Here is a 19,311-nt window from a genome sequence, read left to right on the forward strand (position 1 = left end):
ATCACAATTTTTAATGCTACAGTGATATAGGCACTGGCTTCTCGGCAATCACCCATCATGCACATGGCCAAATATGCAAATTAGGTGAAGACCTAATTTAGCTACTTCTACCTTCTTTTATGACAGGCAATAGCTACTTTCCTTGCTAACCAGTTCTCTACACCGGCTATCTGCTACTGCACTGTGCACAGCGTACTCGCACAGACCACATTACATCACTGAGACGAGCACCCAGCTTGGCCAAGAGTTGAAGAACCTGTGATTGGCCAAAAAGTAGAAAACATTTCAAAAACAGTTATCACCGAGCCCCCACGTTTCCGGATTACCTGAAACTTGACTTTCTCCAATGAATGGTAGTGTTTCTATTTTTGGTAGTCTGAGTATATTTTGACACGGACGCTGCTCGCTTGACCAGTACACCGACCATAGCAAGATAAGCTTACTTATGATGTGTGTACTTTTCAAGCAATAAAACAAATTGCACCATTTTCAAAATAGTATTTGTAACAGTTCCTTTCATTGGAGTTCAACTGGCACCTCCGCCGCGTCTAAACTCTGCCTCGTCGGAACACTGCCGCCCTCTGCCAAACACCGCCCCCACACCGGCCCTTGTGGAATCCCTCTCCACATTTCTTCCTTTTCCACCACTTGCTATACCTACTTCACAACCCTCACCTTAAGCGCAACTCCTGCTCTGAAATACTCCTGCATGTTCTCATGAGTGTGTTTAATGTCTGTGGTTTGTGTTCATAATTACGTTTCATGCAATTATCAGCTATACAGTAACACTTTACTGCTTTTATTATGTATTTTATGTATGTATTATTTACTTATTTGTATTCGTTTGCGTAGCACTTTCCACTTCTCCCCACCCCATACACTTTCACCCTTTCCCTCTCCCATGCACTTGCATGTTCTCAATATCACTGGGCCCAGTAAGATCATTGTTTTGTTCTTCCCTATTCCCCTCCCTTCTCTCGTCGCACTCTGAAAGACTTCTGTACGAGTGTGATACAAATAAAATATCAATATCAATACTGTATGTGCCACAGTTTCCAACTACCATCCGATGGATGTTTTAACCAGCATTGGAAAATAAACATCCACCAAATTTTTTCCATCCCCGTCATATGGGATGATCGACATGGACCAATCTGCCCTTTCGCGGTACCAGTAACAAGAAGCAACCTATCAGCCTTCCCAATGTAGCAACGTACACAAGTGACAACGTTACACTTCAAAGTGCAAAATATTAACATCTTCTCCCACAAAAACCATGTGCAACTCTCCAATACTTCACTGCTACAACATGACTTGTCGTTCTTCGTAATCAGCATATCATGCAGAAATTGGAAACCACAATCGAGTCATGTGATATTCCAAGCCCAAATTCCACACCACCTCCACCAAATATAAGGCCAACGCCCAGACCTCCCCCGTCTTGACTAATACACTCAAGCCTACTTAGAAGCACAACAACCAGGAAGTAATCCACTCCCTATCTATCTCAGGAATAGCTCGACAGGCTTGCCTAAGAGCTCGCACCCAGCATCAAGCTAACTACTACACATCTTATGACGCACTACTAACCACCACACCCCCTAAATCACATCCAAATGTCTACCATTCCATGCCTAAAAGCAACTCTAATCAAATTTTACCCCCAGACTTACGACTATGGAAACAGAAGAAAAACCTACATTGAAACCCCCATCCAATCTCCAATATGCCCTCATAAATGCCCACTCCCTTAGGAGCCCATGCCACTGAAATACGTGACCTCATCATAGAATCACAGCTCGACATACTAGTTGTCATTGAATCATGGCTTCACCAAGCATCGGGCCCTCACCTCACTATAGCCATCCCTCCTGACTATTCTATTCTCAGACTGATAGGACCCACTCATATGGAGGTGGTGTTGCTTTCATTGCAAAGACCAAACTCCAACTAAGACCATGTCCACTTGAAAACCCATTAGGTTATGAAAAACTGCTAGCCATACTTCCCATAAACGGTAAAACAACCATCAATATAGTAGTCAGCTATAGAGCTCCCAACTCCAACAGTCAGCCTGAGACAAACATCCCATTGTTGCTAGCGCCCCTCATCAAACCCACACTAAATGTGTCTTCCTGGGAGATCTGAACCTAGGATTCAACGATAGTCATGACCACAAAGCAGACAGATTACATTCCTCTATGAAGGATATGAACTTTACACAGAACTCCCCCACCCATGTCAAAGGAAGAACCCTTGATTGGATTCTCTCACTCAATACAGACATTTATATCAATTTCATAACCTCACTACTTTGGTCAGACCATCACAATAATATGTTCACCATCAACTCTACCGAACCCCATGTAACCACTCCCAAAATCTCCAACTATTATAAACCTAGAAATCTGTGCACACCCACACCAGAAAAACTAGAAACAATGCTCTCCAAAGCACTAGACACGTTATCCATCTCAGCGACAACCCCAATACTGCTTCTATACTGCTTCTACTACCACAACTGCCTAACGTCCACCATCAATGCAGTAGCCCCTCTCACTACAAAAACCAAACGCACAGAAAAAAATTTGTGCTTTTGGTTCAATGAGGAACTTGTTGCTCTCAATTACCTGGACTCGAACCTCACCTTTACCATACACATCAGTGCACTCTCATCCTCCACATCCTACACCTCCAAACTGATCTTCCTCAGCCGCATATTCTTAACACCTTCCAACTGCATTACATTAGCCAGGGCCTTGATCTTATCCAGACTTGACTATTGCATTATACTACTACTCGGTACCTCCATCACCAACCTCAATAAGCTGCAACTGATACAAAATAAAGGTCTACGGGCTGCCGTTGGAATAAGAAAATCAGACCGCATATCCAAAATCAGAAGACAGCACCATTGGCTACCCATTAAAGCCAGAGTCATTTTCAAAACTCTATGCATTACATTCAGATGCCTCCACGAAAATGCACCCATGCACTTAAACCATGTTATCACCAAAAAAACAACTACCAGATCCCTAAGATCTAATAACCACTCTCTATTGTCAATACCCCGTTATAAAAACACCAGAGCATGGGGCGCTAGCTTTAAATTCCTAGCCCCTAAACACTGGAACTCCCTTCCGCTTACCATCAAAAATGAGGAAACTCTTAAGAACTTCAAAAACTGCTGAAAACCTGGCTATTTAACCAATAACAATAGAAATTAGCTACCTCAACACTTTTGTAAATAGGTCTACATCTATGTTTATTGTTCTGCACTGTGTAACAACTGTAATTACTTATTTTCCTCTATGCCATGCATTTTTATTGCCAACATAACTGCGCCACTTTTGGCTTCAACAATGTATGTTTCTTTAAACTTTCTGTATCCCCGCCGTGATACCCATGGGTCTGGGCGAGTAACAAATGCAATAAAGAAATAGAAATAAAAATAAAAATAAATTTAACCTCTATGGGACAAACAGTATTGTTAATTTCGTGGACTTAACAATGTCTTCCACATGTTCTTTGTTCAATAAAAACACTTGATACATTGCAAACTGTTACTGTTTCCTTCAAAAATTCTTTATATCAACACAGTTTTTGACAAGACAGCGAACATACCCTCGGTTCAACGATATCTGGGTTTATCTTCCTGATTCTGTGGTAAGTAATGTTTTGGCATAAATAACAACGAGGCACGTTTGGGTACAATGCCCACGAACATAATAAAACAGGTGCAGCAGATCCTTCGGATAAATTATATCAGCTTCAGCAGCGGCCCGTCTGTATTGTTACCGAAAGGGAACTTCAATTTAGGGCGACACATCAACTGTTAACTTTAGCACAAGACCACCATATCATCTAAATTCCACTCCCTACTCTAAAAATCCGCCTTCACTCAACAACCAACGCCAAACATATTTCCTCAACTCCCCACCAAACACAGAGAAAGAAACAAAGATTTCTCCTGCATTACAATGTACAACAAACTCAATCTGTGCTCACGATTTTACGTCAATAAAAAGTACCATTTCCTCTTCAATTTATTGTCTCACTGTATTCCAAAAAGATTACACTGCCTATGCATTATGTATAATCACTATAGACATATTTGTACAATACTTCTTTCCAATAGTCGAATTCCATTTCTGTAGACATATTACTGCAATGCTTACAGCCAAAGTCCACATTGTTGGGTGCATGGCCATATTATGCTGTGGTGGTTGTGGCCAGTACCTGACCTCTTGGGTTCATGGCCTACAGCCTACGGCCTTCAGCCATGAACCCAAGAGTCCAGGGTCTGGCCACAACCACCACAGCATAATACGGTCATGTAACCAACAATCTAATTAGTGGTCACAACCCACACACATAAGCCAGGTGCCTGGATAAATTACTGCTTGTATTGCCATATGACAATGCAGTAGTTGTGCCAGTGCCTAGATTCTTGTGTGCAAAACATCCTCATATCACCTACATTCCATAATTTGCAGCAGGAGCGGCGGCTTGGTCCCGAAAGCGTGCTTTTGTTAATTTGGTGTAAATTCGTCCAGTAGCTTTTTTTTAAACGACCAAAATGTAAGGCAAAAAAATGTGTGATATCTATGTCCGCTCCGCGGACACACTTCCCTGTTGGCTCCGTGGACAGGACACCAATTGGCCAATAGACTTGCGTGTAAATGATTTCAATCCGGCACACACCCAAGTCAACGCCTAGCGTGTAATGCACAACTGAAATCCTTATTTATTTTTGTCTAAAAGTTCTTTTATTCTGAACGATGTACCACTCATATCACGCCCCTCTCCTGGAACCCCCTCGGTCACACTGAACCAGGAATCAGGCTGGTTTGCAAAGTTAAAATATTTATTTATTTATTACAATTTAATCACACTATGGGGGTAATTCATAGATTTCAGCGCAGAGGCAGCACACGCGAGCAGCGCAGAGAGGGAGCGTGCGCCAGGGTGCGCCAGCCGTGTGCGCTAAACAGCATTCTGGCGCACCTCGTATTCATGCAATTACCAAGCCATTTTGAGCGATGGCGCAGAGAATATCCCGCAGCACCAGTTACGCCCCCAAGAACGCCCCTTGCGCAAGGAAAAACCATTGAAATCCCCAATGAGGTGCAAAGGGCCGCGCCAACCCTGCACCAGCTAACAGGGCTGCTACACTGCAATCGCGCAAGCGGGGAACATGTATTTCTGCGTGGGAAGTTACACACACGATAGGCTTTGGGCGAGTTGGGTATGTGTATTCCTGGGGTGCGCGGGAAGTTACACACGCGATAGGCCTTGGGCGAGCGGGGTACGTGTATTCCTGGGGTGCGCGGGAAGTTACACACGCGATAGGACTTGGGCGAGCGGGGTACGTGTATTCCTGGGGTGCACGGGAAGTTACACACGCGATAGGCCTTGGGCGAGCGGGGTACGTGTATTCCTGGGGTGCGCGGGAAGTTACACACGTGATAGGCCTTGGGCGAGCGGAGTACGTGTATTCCTGGGGTGCGCGGGAAGTTTCACACGCGATAGACCTTGGGCGAGCGGGGTACGTGTATTCCTGGGGTGAGCAGGAACTTAAACACGCGATTGGCCTTTGGCGAGCGGGGTACGTGTATTCCTGGGGTGCGCGGGAAGTTTCACACTCGATAGGCCTTGGGCGAGCGTGGTACGTGTATTCCTGGGGTGCGTGGGAACTTACACACGCGATTGGCCTTTGTCGAGCGGGGTACGTGAATTGGCAGTGTGTGTCCTCCCAGGTGAGCCCCCACCACCCTCCCCAGGGCCTGCAGGCAGCCCACACCACAGGGGACTACCCTGCACCCCTGGCCATGCCCCGCAGGCAGCCCATCCAGCCCAGCCGGTCAGATAGCACAGTCAGCCTTTCATCCTTCTGAGGTCGATTAATGAGCACCACACCCCATGGGAAATAAGCAGCGCTCAGATACCTGAGGGTTTGTAGTGCTATATAAATGCCCAAACAAACAAACACACAAACAAACACCCTGGCCATGCCCCCCAGCCAGCCCACATGTCACCGTGCACAAGTGAGCACCGACACATGTCCCCCTGCACCCCCCAGCAGTGACGGACACCTGCCAGCAGGCCCCGACTCATGTCCCCCTGTACCCCCACCCACCCAGCAGTGACGGGCACCTGCCAGCAGGCCCCCACTCATGTCCCCCTGCACCCCCACCCACCCATCAGTGACGGGCACCTGCCAGCAGGCCCCCACTCATGTCCCCCTGTACCCCGAACCCAACCAGCAGTGACGGGCACCTGCCAGCAGGCCCGGACTCATGTCCCCCTGAACCCCCACCCACCCAGCAGTGATGGTCAGGCCCCGACTCATGTCCCCCCCCAACACGTCATAAAGATGCACAATCATGGGCCTCATGTCCACCAAAATCCCACAGCACGCCACCCCAGTCTTGATACGCAATGAATTTTCCAATCCACCCCACACCGACATGCCTATCTCATGACACAAACCAAAAGTCAACTATGTACTTCAACACATGTCCGTCACACACACACACTGGGTGCCAGTGATTGTGTAAACCCACATTTTGACATGCATTAACCCAATCAGCGAATCCCACACATGGAAGTAAAATATCAAAATGTATTATGAACAAAATGAATGTAATGAAATGAAAGCATAAAAAAATGTCAAACATGAAATGAAATGCATATCCAAAACATAATAAAATGAAATGTAGAACCAATCCAAATAAATCCAAAAGAAAAATTGTCCAAACTCTCTGTCCACCAAAGCAAATCCAAAGGAAATGTAAAATGTAAAATCCATTGATCCATGGTGAATTCCCAAAAAAAAGTTCTCATAAATCCAATGTTCAACTATGTACAACAAATTTTGAAAGGGTCCATGAGCCCAACGTAAGAAATGAAATCTATCAAAGAAACAACCTAAGAAATAACTATATACAAAAGTGTGGGGCATAGTCCAATCACCCCAAAATTAAGCAAATCGAAAATGAAACCTAACACTAAAAACTATATACAATGGCGGCGGGCTAGTCCGACGGCTCACTTTTCGATTACCCGGCCCAGGGCATCATCGAACTCCTGCTCTATGTCCTGGAGGCGGTCCTCTTCCATGGCCAGAGGGTTCGCAGGCACGATGCCATGTTCAACTCCAACTCCCTGCGAATTGCCTCGAAGCACTCGGCCCGCCTCAGCGCCCTCCGCATGGAGTTCTCCGCCCTGACCATTGTGTACCGTGCCTCTTCCGCCCGCCTCTGCTCCGCACCTATGGCCTGGCCCAACTGCTGCCACTTGGAAGACACTCCCAATCCTGGGTCCTCCTGCCCTCTGGCCGATGCCTGCCCCTCGGATGTTGATGGCTCAGGGCCATCATCGCTCCCACCTTGTGCCTGCTGCTGCTGTGCCTGTGCCCTGGCTCTTGCTGCCTGCATGTCCTCCTCCGGCTGGGGTGCAGTTGTTGTGGTGGCCACCTTGCTGGACGTCCTACTCCTGACTGTGGCAGGGATGTGTCCTCCACCAGCCTGGCCACTGGGTCAGAGGCAGCTCCACAGGGTACCCAGATGATACATGGGTGGGAAGATGGCATGGAAGACGACTGGCGCATAGGGGGTTCAGGTGAGGAGGGGGTCAGAAGAAGGTCCAGCACACGGAGGATTCCAGCACTGGTGACCCGTCCCAGTAGGTCAACGCGGTCATAGAGGCATCCGAGATGACGTGCAGTGTCTTCACGAAAACACTGCAGGTCACCTTGCATGCCCCGTTGGTGCAACGCTATCCCAGCCAGGACAGGCTCAACCCGGTCCCGGATTGCCACGTTTGCAGGGAGAGGAAGGCCAGTTGTTGTGCGCTCATCCGCTCCCTGAAAACGGGTCTGGACGTAGGCATCCCTGTTGGTGCGGGATGATGCAGTCACAGGATCGGGGACAGGATTACACACAGGCACCTCCGCGGCGGCCTGTGCTGCCTCCTGTCCCTGCCCCTGCACTGCACCACTAGCACCAGTGGAATCCCCACCTCCAGACCCTGTGTGTGTCACTTCCACGGCCTCCTCCTCCACCAAACACCCCACCAACCTGGATGACTCCGTGCCATCTTCCTCCGTCGGACCCTGTGGGGTCTCAGCTGCCCCTTCTGCTGCCGAGGAGTCCACCTCCGACCTTTGCCTCTTGGACCTACCCTCGGCAGCTGCGGCCTGGAATGCGGCATCAGACTCCTCACTCCCCGACGAGATGACAACATGGGAGAGGAGCTGGGCCTTGCGTCTCCGGCTGGCGGTGCGATCCCTGCCGCTTTGCTCCACAGCACCCTCTCCGCCCTCTTCATCAGTTGACGCTGCAGACAGGGAGAGATAGAACACAGGCATCAGGGCACTGTACAATGGACTGATACACACATGACAGTTGTACATAAGTGGCAGTGTCAAACTTCAGACATGGAATCACACTCCCCAACACACATGTAATTTCAACTCACACACATGAGCAAATCAACAGGAATGTTGCACCAGGCAGCACCATACATACACAAACAACAGCACGAGCAGCTGAGGGGAGTTCAGAACACATGCACACACGCCACCAGACTTACATGCATCTGTACATCTCCACCACCTGTCGCAGTGATAACATCGCCATCCATGTCACATCTGGCATTCAGCCTCCTACATGTCAGTGTCACATGCATCCATGTTGCATCACAGTTGCACACTTGTCAAATACACACACATGCACATGTACATAGTGCAGATACATGCAGCAGGACCCATGTGTGACACCACAACCATGCCACAGTACATACACATAATTTTTACATGTGTGCACCCACACATGCATTTGCCCATCATGCTTGCCAACACATACACCATCGATGTGTCTCACACATGAGAGGAATCACATGTGGTAGGTTCACATCCCTGTACATACGCATCCATACATGGCCCCACAAAGACACATGTGCAACCTGCACACTCCTGGCACACCACAACACGTCCAATCAGTACCCATGTACACTTACCGCTCGACTCCAGATGGGTCTGCCTCTCAAGGACCTGGATGTGGAGCGCTGGGCGTATATGTTTCAGGACCCTCATTTGATGTTGGTTAGGCGGACCCGGCACCCCTTGGCATCCGCTGCCTTCAAGAGGCGCCGGGCCTTGTTGAGGGTCCTGGACCTGAAGTCCTCCCAGCGCTTCCGTACGTGTTGAATGTCGCGGACTGCCACCCCCTCCTCGTTGATGGCAGTCATGATGTCCATCCAGATCCTCTTCCGTCCTTTATTGTCGGCGCGCAAACTTCCAAAGAGGGCATCATACTGCCCCAGGACTTGCTCCACCAGGATACCAAATTCACTGGCACTGAAGCTGGTAGCCCTCTGCCTCTCTGGCTGGGGGTTGCCAGTGGTGCCACATGGTGTTGTGTCCGACATGGCAACCCCAGAGGCAGGTGTGGGTGGGCACCTGGGTCCTGGGGCTGGGCTGTGGAGTGATGGTATCCCAGTCGGGAGTCTTCTGTTCCAGCAGGGGTGGTCACAGCAACTGCACCCCTGCAGATGGCTGACGTGCAGGCACCAAATAGCAGGGCACGTGGTCAGCAGGCAGGCAGCAGCAGATGGCAGGTGGGAGCGTGCTCGGGGCTCTGGGGGGCAGGAAAATGGCCTTTTGGGCAGGAGCGTGGTCTTCCGTGTGTTGTCGCGTGGCCAGCTTGATACGGAGTGATTTGGCACGTGAAAAAAGTGCACCTCAGCGTGTAAATCGAGGAAAGTACCTTAGCGCGTAAGCATTTCTGTGACGTTATGCGCGCGAGCGTTTCCCACAACACGGGTGCATGCTTATTGTACACGTGAAAAAAGTGCACATCCGGGTGTCACTGCGTGTGATTGGAGGAAAGGCGCTTAGCGCGTAGGCGCCTAAGTGACCTTGCACGTGTGGACTGGCTTAAAAGGTACGTGTAAGATGCCATTTTCTTGTACGTGTTTTTTGTGGCGAGGGAGCGGGTGATTCTTGTACTTCTTGTGGGTTCACATGCGATTACTTCACAACGGTTCCAGTTCGTACTCCCAGTTTCCTCAGACTGCGTTCATTTCTTCTTTTGGCGGGGTTGTTGCCAACGTGCACACGTGCGTCTTTTTCACGTTCTTATTCCAGGCAGATGGTGAGTCGCGCACGTATTTACCAACTGTGGTTGCCCCCGTGTGTCACGTACCCCTTCAGAGGTCATTGTAGGCTGCGTGTAACACGCGTACCCTTATTTTTGTGTTTCTGAGTGCCACAGCGTAGTTCGGGTTCATTTTTCCACGCACATGGTCTACCAGGGGTTGCATGCACGTTTACTTTTGTTTTTGGGGTGCCTGTGCGTTGCGTGACCCGTCATCTTCCCCCAGGGTCACAGACAGACTTGCAAGAGCACTAGGGTACGAATTCCATCTAGTACCCTACCCCTTTCACCCCAATTGCCCAGGACAATTGTTTACTGCAACTCCCATACGCACAACAACATTAGTGCCATGGTTGGGAGGCGACCAAGCAGTAAGGGAGGCAAAGGTGGCCGACCTCCAAAAGGTGGGCGCGGTAGGGGACGTGGCCAGGATGTGCAGGGTGCCCCAAGAGGCCAGTGTGTGGAGGACCAATCGGGGCCACCTATGCTCCCCCCCCCAATGGTTATGGGAAATGTTGCTGACACCATCCCAGCTCAGCCCTTGTTAAACCGGCCCATATTGTCAACTGAACCGGCACAGGATGACTCCCAGGCTGACTTCCAGGTCACCAAGTCTAAGCCACGTGTGGCAGTGAAAGTTGCTGTCACCAGGCCACGTGCTAGGGTGAGGAGGGTGCAGGGGCAGCTGCAGCTCAATCCACCCCAGCTCCGAGTCTCCCAGCCGGGACAGTGTCGGTCCAAGTCCATCACACCGACGTTGGTCCTGCCAACATCACCCTGCAGCCAATGCCTGCACGGAGACCTTTGGTCATTGTGCCTTTGCAAACTTCAAGTACCCAGTCCACCTGCGCTTCTGCCCCTACCAACCAGAGCAGAGTAAGCCACTCAGGATCCGCACCACCTTCCAAGAAGAAGGGTGCTCTTGCACTACAGGCTTGCACCCCAGACACGGCTTCACACTCCGGCACATCAAGGAAGCCTAGCTTCAATGACGCCAAACTAGATGCACTTGTGTCCTATGTGTTGGCACATAGCCGCAAAATGGTGGTGACTGCAGGGTGCAAGACTAGGCCTGCTCAATGTAGGGCTCACTGGCAGACCATCGCGGACCACATTAGTGCCCTTGGATTTGTGAGGTGCACAGATGATGATTGCTACAAGCGGTGGAATGACCTGAAACGCAGAGCAAAGAAGAAGCTTGCTTCCGATCATGCCTCTACTCTGGTGACTGGCGGTGGGTCTCCACCAGAGGACGACCAACTCACTGAACATGAGGCTGTCGCTGGAACCTTCGTCACAGAGGAACAGATCCGAGGCGTGGGAGACCTACCAGATCTTGAAGCATTGTCCGGTGAGTGCCCATGCATGTGTGTGTAATCCATGTGTATGTTGCTTGGGTGATGTGTTCTGATTGAGTGTCAAGTGAGGCTGTGTAGTCATGACTGGTATGGGTCACCCATGTGGTTCCTCCAAACCATTCCCCAGCCTTGGGTTTGGGTATGACAGTATCCCTTCTGACCACAGTAGCCAATTTGCACCAGGTTACTGCAGTTGCCCTTCAACTGTCATCTTGCAACAACATTGTTCAAAATGTTTTCCTGTTCATTCAGCCTGATTGTTTTAATCCTTGCCATTTTTACAACACATTTTTCTGCCCTACTGCTACATATGTGACATGCTTCTGTCATGGATTACACCCCACAATGGCCCACATTTATTACCTTGTTATGGGAATGATTGATTGTATTGGTTGACACTGGATGTGTTGCAGTGTGTGGCACATGCATATTTTTTCACACTATTTTGCATGTTTCATCTCATCATGTTCATCTCACATGGATGGGTGACAGTACTCATTCACTAACATATGGCTGTAGTTGTCAAATGTACCATGGCTATGCTACGTGACATCTGTGTGATGGCATGTAACATGTATGTGTATTGGACATGCCACTCACAGGCTAATGTGTGCTGCCAGTGCGATCCAGCATGCTGCACATGTGTTGCTTTTCCATCTTGGAGTCCTCAGTGTGTTCTTTTGCCTCCCCTTCCAACTCATTGACAGTGCATGCATGCCAGAGTTATATTAATGTGGGACTTGTACAATTTATGTACTGGATCTCTGTCTCGTCAGGCCTATGTGTGTGCTATGGTGCTCATGCCTGTTTCCATTTGTTGTCTTTCATGTTTTTGCAGGTGATGAGGCACTTGATGCTGTTGAGGAGGAGGGGATGGTGCAGACCCAGGAGGGATCTCAGCCACAACTGGGCACCAGTGGAGGATGTGGGGTGGTGGTGGGTGAAAACCCAATCCTCCTGCAGACCATACTGTCCACGGGTGTCTCTGGGTACACCTGCGCAGACCTCTATGATTCAGGTGCTGAATCGGACAGTGAGACATATGTGCCATCGCAGGTGAGTGTTTCTGGCAGGGATGCTGTTCTCTCCAACCCACCTGCACCGGGGGTAGACCCCTCTATGGGGATGTGAGTGTTGGAAAGCCCGCCTGTGGCGGTTACGGATGCAGGGTCACACTCCACAATGTTTGCTCCTGTTCCTGGGCCAGCAGATCAAAGGAGGAATGCAGTCCTGCAGCCTCAGGCAGTGCCATCACAGCAAGGTGCAGATCGCCTTTCCCCAAAGAGGTGTGGTGCTCGTCAACACGGTTGCCGTGCACCACCAGGCAATACAGTGTGGGAGAACTCCATCTACAGTATTGCAGCACAACAGGGAGCATCGTGTGAAATGATGGCTCAGGCAATGGATAGGGTGGCGACTTCCGTTCTCCCCCCTGAGAGGCAGGTGGAGCTCCAGCAGCAGGCAACAGACTCCATTTGCCACTCACACAGTGAGGACATGTTGGCGTCCAACAGGGACCGACGGGCTGGACTGGAGGCTCTGCGCGAAGCCATATCTGTAGAGTCACAGGCCCACAGGGAAGCCCTGAGGTTAGAACACAGGTTCCTCAGAGATACTATGGGTGAACTTGAGGCTTCCCGGAATTTTAGGTCAGAACAGCAGCTTGAGCAGCTCACACGTTCACTCTCAGCTGAGCTCCAGGCAACCCATGCGGAGATCCGGGCATCACGCGAGGCCATGCAGGCAGAAATGCAGGCAACCCGTGAGGTGCTGCATGGGGATCTCCATACCATTATCCTGCAGAACCAAACCTTTCAGACCTGCATGCTTGCTGCCATGGAGGACCATACCAGGGCTTTACGTGGGCTGCCTCCCATATCACGGCCACCTCCTGATGTAGCAGCAGAGGGTGAAGAGAGCGACGGCAGTTCTCCCACTGTAGCGTAGCCATGCAGGCCATGTGCCCATGGAGGTATTTTTTTTTTCCAGCATCCATGCTGTGGGTGTTGGGATGCACCCTGTAGGTTCTTCATGTCTTCACAAGGCCATCTCCTTTGCAGATGCAGTTCATGCTGTATGCAGTACACTGACACATTTGCCTGACAGCAACACTCTGCAGTTGGAAGGGGTTGATGTGCTGCCTTGGTCAGATTGTGAGACTTGCACTACTTTGATTTCTTCCTGTCTTATATTGCCACGCTTTTTTCCTGTACTGATGTTTTGTGTTGCTGGTATTTGTTCATGTGTGGTGTTTCTTATTGATTACTGCGAGCATATTGTCTGTGGGCTGTTTACATTTGGAACGTTGCACTTTGTGACACTTGTGTCATGTGTTGTGCATTCATTTAGTTGCTTTCACATTGCATGCCATGCCATGGTGCGTTGGGTAGCTGAGATGGGGAGGGGTTGGGTGACATGGCACTATTTTGATGTGGTGTAATCTTTCCTGCTGCATCAATGTGTGTCTTTTTGTGACATAGCATTGGGTGTCTTTGAGTAGGTAGGGATGCACACAATGTAACACTTCCAGGTGAACAATCTCAGGCTGGTATGGTTGTGACAGTTGACTTTCCCTTTTGCCATCATCATTGATTGTCAGCTGGTATGTGCCAGGGCTGTGTGCACTCCGCAGGGGTGTGATTTTAGGTGAAGTAATTTGCCACAAGCTGGGTACGGGCTGCCTCACCACGTGCCCTTTCACCTCCCATGCGCAGCGGCCGTGCATGTGGTTGGGGATGTGGGGGCACCACCATGTCCACCGTCACGCCCCGGCGTGTTACAAGGTTGTGCAGGACACATGCTGCCACTATGATCCTGCACACTACTGGGGGCGCGTATAGCAGCTGCCCACCAGAGCGGACAAGGGAGCGAAAACGTGACTTGAGCACTCCGAATGTGCGCTCCACTATGCCCCCGGTTGCAATATGGGCTGTGTTGTATCTTACCTCGGGTGGTGTGGTGGGGTTCCGAATTGGCGTTATCATGGACGTGCTCAGAGGGTAGGCACCGTCCCCTGGGGAGGTGATATTGCTTCTCATTAGTGGGGTTTTCCCATTTCTCAATTTCTGATATGCATGCATGTGAAGTGGCATTTATACTCACCAATTAGCCATGTGTCGCCATGCCGCCCCGCTTCCAGGTCCCGGTTTAGGGGTGACATTCTGAAAATGAAACTATCATTGCTTGACCCTGGATAGTTGGCATATACTGAAGTGATTATTCCCTTGGCATCACATACAGCCTGCATGTTGATTGAATGCCAGTGTTTGCAGTTTCGATATATGTGCTCAGTGGCCCTGGGAGGACATAGAGCCACATGGGTGCAATCAATGGCACCTAGCACTTTGGGGAAGTGTGCCACCCCGTAAAAGTCCTGGACCACGGCCTGCCTTTCTGCAGGTGTTCTGGGCATGTATATGTGCCTGCGGACTGAGGGGCGTGTAGTCATGATGGCCAACACCTGGTGTAGGCAGCGTGACTGCGTGGCCTGTGACACACCCCCCACTATGGCACTTGTCCGCTGAAATGACCCAGTGGCCAAGAAGTGCAGTACATTGAGCACCTTTTCCAAGGGGATCAGTGCTTGGGAGCACAGGGTGGGTGATGTGAGGTCATCCTCCCACTCCCTGACCAGTTCTAGGATTATGTGTGGTGGAAACCTGTACCTCCCATACACCTGGTCATCAGGGATTCCAGAAAGGCTGGTCCTGGGTAAAAAAATGCGGGGCCTGGCGATCCTCTTCCTCCTGCGGTGTCCCACGACCACTGCTGCGAGGAACAGTATGTTCATCGTAGCGTCTGAGCTTGTCTGTTGTTTGCGCGCACTTTTATGCTGCGCAGGGCCGTTTATGCCTGCTTCCTGCTGGCATACATGTTTCCGGATTAGTGCGACTTTTTTGGCGCACGCCTTTCCCCTGTTCGATTCCATGAATACGTGTTGTTGGCACGCGTGTGGGCGTTGCAAGCATTTACCTCCTGTACTTCCCCCGTAACGCCCACATTTTCGCGTGTTGTTCCCCATTCCGCGTGTTATGCCTCATGTTACGCCCACTTTTGTTGTGTACGCTGCGCTATGTGCACTTTCCCTGTGTGCGTAGCGCACGCCAATTAATGACATGTGCGCCCGCGTGCGCCAACCACGATTTTAGCGCAACTCCCAGGATTTACACGCGCACTTAATTCCATGAATCGATGTGCGCGGCTTTGGAATGTGTGCGCTGCGATTTTCACGTTTGCGCTGCGATTTTCCCACCTGCGCTCCCCTTTTCGGAGCACATTTATTACATGAATCAGCCTGGAAGTTTTAATATGTACTCAACAATCACCAATGGGGTTATGTAACACAAAATATTCTCTTTAATACACCAGGAGTAATAATGAGAAAAACAATTCAGCACAGAAATAATACTTTTGTGTGTGTGTGTGTGCAGATCAAATGGCACTGTGGTTACTAGTTCCCCCTGCACACCCCTCAACCCCCCAATAGGCAATGTAAAGAGATAGGAGGAGAGAGCAGGTATTCAGGAATGGCAGAATTCAAACAAAATAACAATCCTCCTTTCCCCCAGCAAACACAAGAGAAAACAGAATTGACTGTCAAGCTGTCTGAATGGCTTTTAAAGTTATCTCGAGAATGGATTGGGCAAAAACACTAACTGCCTGGTTCATGAAATTATTTGCGTGAAAAATGCAGATTTGCGCGCCTTTCTGCCCGAATATCCCCATACTTCAAACAGAGATTTTCATGCAGAAAGGTGTGCAAATCTGCGTTTTTCATGAAAATAATTCCATTAATCAGGCTGTAAATATGGTTTAAATTGCTGAAATTGTTATAATTCTTATGGTAGCCGCTTTGGATAGTTGCACACAAACACTAGCAGATTTAATACCAAAAAACAATTTGAAATCTTAAAATTAAGGTCGGGAGCAATCATAAGCTGTTTCACACGTGTAAGAATTTCCCTAAAATGAAATTCACAGCAAACTTTTCACTGCGCGACAATCGCGATAACGGGAAAACTGTATGGGATGGGGTTTTAGATGCGATTTAAAGCTGTGGATGTTAGCTACAAGCAGAAGTTGGAATTTCATTTCTAGCACGAAAACTGAGGAAGTTATGGACGTTTTAGTGGAGGTCATTTTTTCGAGGTAGGCGCAAGAATGGAGAACAGGAATGCACTTTTAAAATGACAAAAAGGATGTCTTACTCTAGAGAATAACTATGAAGACAATGAATACCACACAGGAACACAGCCACTTGATCAGGGCGACTGCCTGCAGTGGTCCCGCCTTCTTCAGATGAGAAAAGATCAGCGCAGAGATAGTTTAAACAAAACTAGCACAGGAGGAAGATAGAAGGGATAGGATAGAGAGTTAGTCAATTCAAAGATACTCCTAACAATATAGGTTCTGAAGACAAGATAGGATGGATTTAAGATAGGGATTGGACTAAGCAAGGTACATATGCCAGTGACACAGTTCTATCTATAGATACTCACTATATATGTTTTTAAACTGAACCGTCAGGATTCTGGTCAGGGATTCTGGTCAGGGATTCTGGTAGGGATTCTGGTCAGGACAGACTGCGGGGCACATCGGATTTGACTGGGTCTGCAATCGGCAAGGCGCTCGGTTCACAGGACGACACAGGACTGGATCGGACCTGCAATGCACTCTGGTCACAGCATGGCATAGGAGTGGATTGGATCTGCCCTTTTTGGTTCTGATAATAATTATTTCAGCATGCAAACAGTACAGTGCAGCCCGGCTGCATTTTAGTTCCCCTTAGGTTTGTGGGGTTGGTTCTGGTTCTGGAAATTGAGGCCTAGCTGAAAGTGGTTCAGCTATGCAATGGGTTCTGCTTTGCCAAGTTTCTGGAGTCTGGAGCAATGAAGATGGAAAGTTCTGCAGCAGGGTGCTACGCCAGCATTCGGATAGTGGGTGAATCTGTCCCCTTATCTGCCCTCTGCTGTCTCTATTTATGCCATGCTAAAGGGTGTGTGTGTGCTGGTTTAGCCTAAGCTCGCCCCTTTGACAGGGATTGGTCAGAATCTCCTCTCTGCCTTGATAGGAGGAGCAAACAGGGTGTCACCTTTATGGTGTGGGTTTATGAGGCTTAGAGTCCACCCCTACCCTCTTGAAAACAAAATGTACCTTTGACACAATACATATTTACACAAATGCAACCTCTCTAACAACCACATATATAGATACCATATTTTGTACAGCAGCTACTCCTCTAAACCCCGTAGCTGTGGGATCTTGTGTCTGCCTTTCCCAGAATTTCACCCTTTTCACCAGGAACACAATGTCGCATTTAACAGCAAATTTCTACAAGTGTGCGCGTATAACGTGGGCATACGTGTTTAAAGTTTCACACTTTTAGCAGAAATACATTTGGTGTAAAATCACATTTTCTGTCGGTTCCTCCCAAATTATGTCACACAATTTTGCCACCTCTTGAAATGTGCAGCCAAAAATTAGATTTACAATTCTGTTATTTTTGAGTTTTCGACAATTTTCAGTGGCAAGTTATATATCTTTAAACAAAATGTTCTTTGTGAATGTTTAGCCACAGATGGTTGTTTGTCTCCACCTCCTTCTGTCTCCCTGCAGTTCAGAAGCAGTCTCCTGCCTTTTCTCTTGGCAGAGGCCATTTTAAGACAGTCCTCACTCTTAGCCTTTTCTGCTTTACAGCTGTTCATTGTTTCATTCCCCACTGCAGACCAGTTTCTTCCCACACCCTAAAGTTATCACCTAGGTGTGATTTCCTGGTGGAGGGAGCTGGAGGGGGAGTCCTTGCCTCTGTGAGGAAAGCTGTTATTCGGTTTGGTAGCTTTAACCAGCTTATTTTAACTGTTAATTCTGTTGAATTGTCCCTTAGCATACAACAAACTTGTGGGATCAAATGTAACGCTCACCTGACTCCCACGGGGGCGCTGGCCTGGTTCGCGCTGCTGTGACCTCGTCTAAGGTGATGCGCAGGGTTCGGAAGACGGACTGGACCGGGCCCCAGATCTGGCTTGTCTGACTCGCAGAAGTATCCTTCTTAGGGTCTGGAAGGACGAGCTCTCCATCCTGCTTCTGATGCAGGGGCGCGTTTGTATCCAGTTACGTCACTGGATTTTCGGATGGGTGAGAACCAAACTTGCTTGGCTTCCAGGTAAGTTTTCCTATAAGTGGTTCCCCTTGTGTCCATGCATTAATGTTCTAATGCTAGTGTCTTTTTCCCCATAGGGGCCGGGGTACGGAATGCCGGGGAACAGGCACCGACCCGAGGTGAGCGGTGAAATCCTTGTGGAAATCAGGTAAGTCTTTAATGAGTGTTTTGGTAACGTCTTTTCATTCACTCATTAATGCTGATGTCTTTTTCCCCTTAGGGGCTGGGGTCCGAAAATGCCTGGATGCGGCGCGGACCCGAAATGAAAAGGGAATGACCCAACAGGTAAGTCTTGACATGGAGTTTTAGCTTCCCTTTTCCCTTCTTTCTCTCACCTTTGTTCTTGTCTTTTTCTCCCTAGGCGCGGGGGCGCGACTGCGAATCCAGATGGTCGCTGCTGAACATGGAGGCGCCCTGTAAAGGTGAGTGGAATGCGGCGCTGCAGCGATCGATGCGATGTGCTTTTAAAAATAAATGTCTTCCTTTTCAGGATTGTCGGTGAAATGTCTCTGGGATGCAGATTTAGCAGGTGAGGCCTTTTCCTTCTTCTGTTCTCTTGTTCCCTTCCTTTGCAGGTGATTCAGGATGCTGGCAGGTGTGGCAGAAGTCAAGATGCAGGAGCAGACACGGTGAG

This window comes from Ambystoma mexicanum, chromosome 1q (genome assembly GCF_040938575.1).
Source record: "Ambystoma mexicanum isolate Mex_15411 chromosome 1q, UKY_AmexF1_1, whole genome shotgun sequence".
NCBI lineage: Eukaryota > Metazoa > Chordata > Amphibia > Caudata > Ambystomatidae > Ambystoma > Ambystoma mexicanum.